This window comes from Grammomys surdaster, unplaced genomic scaffold, assembly GCF_004785775.1.
Source record: "Grammomys surdaster isolate TR1022 unplaced genomic scaffold, NIH_TR_1.0 318084, whole genome shotgun sequence".
Classification (NCBI taxonomy): domain Eukaryota; kingdom Metazoa; phylum Chordata; class Mammalia; order Rodentia; family Muridae; genus Grammomys; species Grammomys surdaster.
In genome coordinates, this window is record NW_021626846.1 from 1 (window position 1) to 3381 (window position 3381).

At 44.7% G+C, this 3381-nt stretch overlaps 1 pseudogene; it reads right to left on the reverse strand.

Annotated features, from left to right (window-relative positions):
* LOC114616360 lies at positions 1–3255 on the reverse strand (annotated as a pseudogene).
* Positions 3256–3381: the final 126 nt, after the last annotated feature.

Here is a 3381-nt window from a genome sequence, read left to right on the forward strand (position 1 = left end):
TGATTTCTATGCACGTTTATTTAAAAATACTGAATTTTATACACACATGCAAACACAGATTACCTGTAAACATACTAAATAGTAAGTTGACATGACTGAGCACCCAACACTTATTAGATGAAGTACAAAATACCCTACCATCTGACTTGACACATGTGACTGAACATACTTATAAACAGAGGAACTAGAAATCATTAGTAAAAATGCTGGTTTCCCTATGTCTTCAAAGAACTCAATATAGATGCTTTTGTTCTGACCATTAGTCTCAGTGGCATAATTGCTACAGATAATGTCAATTTCTCATGAATAAAAGACTTGAGTTTTCTACTCAGGTTACAATAAGTTACAGGGATAGAATCCTTATTTGAATTATCTGAGGTTTTTTAAAGGAAGCACCTTGCATCTTCATCTCTGAAAACGCATGAAAATAATAAAGGCAAAATACTGATTGAAAACCTAATGCTATTGCATATAATAAGTTAATATAAAAATGTTTAGGAACACTTTAGTATTTTAAAATATATTCTTCCAAATGAACTTTAAAAGCCAGAGGCCTATGAATCTTGAATTTCCTCGCTAGGAAGCTTTTTCCTCAGATTCCTTTTAGGCTTACTTTGGTGGTCAGGATCTCCAATTTAAAACGTAGTCACTCATTTCCACATTTCGTAAGGATGACTTCCCCAGGACTGGCATTTGACTGAGCTGCTCCAGGGTTTTAGGGTGCAGCCCACAGTTAGCAAGGTCCTTATGAACAACTTTCTGCAGAAACACAAGTCCACATCCATAAAGCACATTAGTTCTTGAACAAATTTTAGTTAGTTTTTAAAAGATTTATATGAATACACCAGAGCTGTCTTCAGACACACCAGAAGAGGGCATCAGATCCCATTACAGATGGTTGTGAACCACCCTGTAGTCGCTGGGAACTGAACTTAGAACCTCTGGAAGAATAGTCGGTGCTCTTAACTACTGACCCATCTCTTCTGTTCAGAACACCAAGTTTTTAATAATGCTCATAAAGACTTGCGAATAAATGGCTCAGTCACTCACGTCTAGATGATCCTAATAATTTCTGTAGTGTGAAAATCCTAAATTAGCCAGTCTATTAGACTTGATAGGTACCAGGCCAATTAAAGAACTGTTAACAACTATCTTTTAAAAAGTCTAAAAAAGATAGTAAGGTTTGAAGATGGATTAGTGTTGAAGTACTTGCTGCACAATTGTGATCACCACAGAGTTGGGGGGGTATCAAGAACCCACACGAATGCTGGGTAGACAAGGTTTGCACTTGTAATTACATCTCTGAAGGGGGCACATAAACCAGCTAGCAAGAGTAGCTCTGTTAGGACATTCTGGTTTTGATGAAAAGACTGCGTTGAGAATGAGGTGGAAGAGCAGTAGAGTGTGAGCCAGTACACTTCCTCACTGGTGTGCTTAAATACATGCGAAACCCCAAGTGTCATACACATATATGAGAAACAGTGATAAATTGTGTTACCATAAACCTCAAAGGAAGCAAGAATTACTCAATTTCAGCTGTGAGTGCAGTAAGTACTATTTAGGTTTGGGAAATATTTAATATTGCCTGAATTCATAAAATTTATCTTATGAGCATGTGGTATATATTAACTTGTTTTCTAACTTGATACAAATTTGGCATAAGAAGTGACATTTACCCCAGCAAGAGGATACAGGGTATGACTACTTACTCTATCCAGTTCTTTATCCAGTGACAGGCCAACATTGAATACAGCAGTTGGCTCATGTGCATACAATCCAGCAGAGAATGACCCTCTCTGTGAAGATCGGAGTAGCATGGTCACAGAATGCAAAGTGTGAGGCATGACAGGACCTGTGATCTCCAAACTAAACTTATCTCTGTATCCAGAAAGAGCTTGTGTCTTTACATTAATGCTTCGTGCCTTAAGCATTTGCATTGAGGCACCACGGAAGGCTACTGGGGATAAATAAGAGAGTGGGTGGGAGACCTGCCTGTGCACCTGAGGTAGCAACTAAGCTCTTGCAGTTGATTAAAAAATTGAGCAGTTTGAAGGTATTGAGTCCTTTCACCAGTACAACAGACTCAGGTCGGTGATCCATTTGTACTTCATGTTTTTCTTTCCGTAACTTGACAGAGATGACGTCTGGCTTCTTAATTTGATCTTGCACACCTATCTCTTCCAGCCAGGAAAAACTTTCCTCTTCATCTTCATCACTGCCTGCCTGCTCCTCCTCATATTCCAGGCTTGGTTCTCGAACTTTCTTCTTATGGCCACTTTCTTCTAGTAAAGGCAGAGAAAACTCAATTCCTTCGCTTTTCATAGCTTCTCTTAAGCCTCTCGTTGTAGGGGATATGAGCGCGGTGATCACACTGCTGCCCGCCAAGCCTGCTGCCCGGTAGAGGACAGTAAACTGATAGGAGCAAACGTAGAAATAGGGACAAAGCTTTGTCTTCAGCAGGTTATACAGAGACGTAAAACTCACAGACCAGTCACTCATTAAAGCATGTTGCAGGGTTTCATCAGTTGACCATGGACTTGTCTTTGCAGCCATTTTCCTATCAGCTCCAATCCGAGGGAAGAGCGGCAGCCACGAGAAGGCAGGGTGAAGCCAGTAGATCAGGATCTGCTGGAAGGCACAGCGCAGTGCAGTGCACAGTTTGGGATCCTGTATACTCTGGGGTAAAGTAACTTCTGTTGCCCTACAATGCTGGACAAGTCCTTGGGCTTCTTCCTGTGCTTTCAAATGATCTGCCCAGGAAAAGGGTTGAGAGGAGGTGAAAAGGAGTCGGGTTTTAATACTCCAGTCCACAGGTAACTCAGTACCATCTGAAGACCAAGTGTCCGATTCAGTCAGTGATACACGTTGACTCTGGGACAGTTCCATGACAGTTCTTTCATGAGATGCCTCCTCCCACAGCAAGTTATTTTCTCCATTAGAATCTAGAAGCGGGCCCGGCGCTCCCTGCGGACCGCGGAGCGGCTCTTCGTGGTCCCCGTCGGCCACCCGGGGCCGGTTGTCCAGTCGGGCAAAAGGGTTCCTGCGGGCGATGGTCGCGGCGGCGCCTCCTCTGCCGCCCGCGGTCGGGAAGGGGCGCAAGGGCAGCCCAGCCACCAGCGCGGCGCGGCGGGGCGCGGGCTCTGGCAGTGCGGAGAGCATGGCGGCACCGAGGTCCCGAGACCTTTTCCTGCGGAGCCGCACGATCTCAGGCGGCCTCTTGAAGCTAGGCGAGTAGTCGGGCACCGAGACAGCCATTGCGCAGCACCAAGGCAGCTCCGCAGCCCAGCCGGGGCTTCCCGCGCGCTCCGGCCCCGCCCAGACCCCGCGCTGCTCCGAGTATGCTATTTCTTAAAAAAGCACACACACACACACACACACACA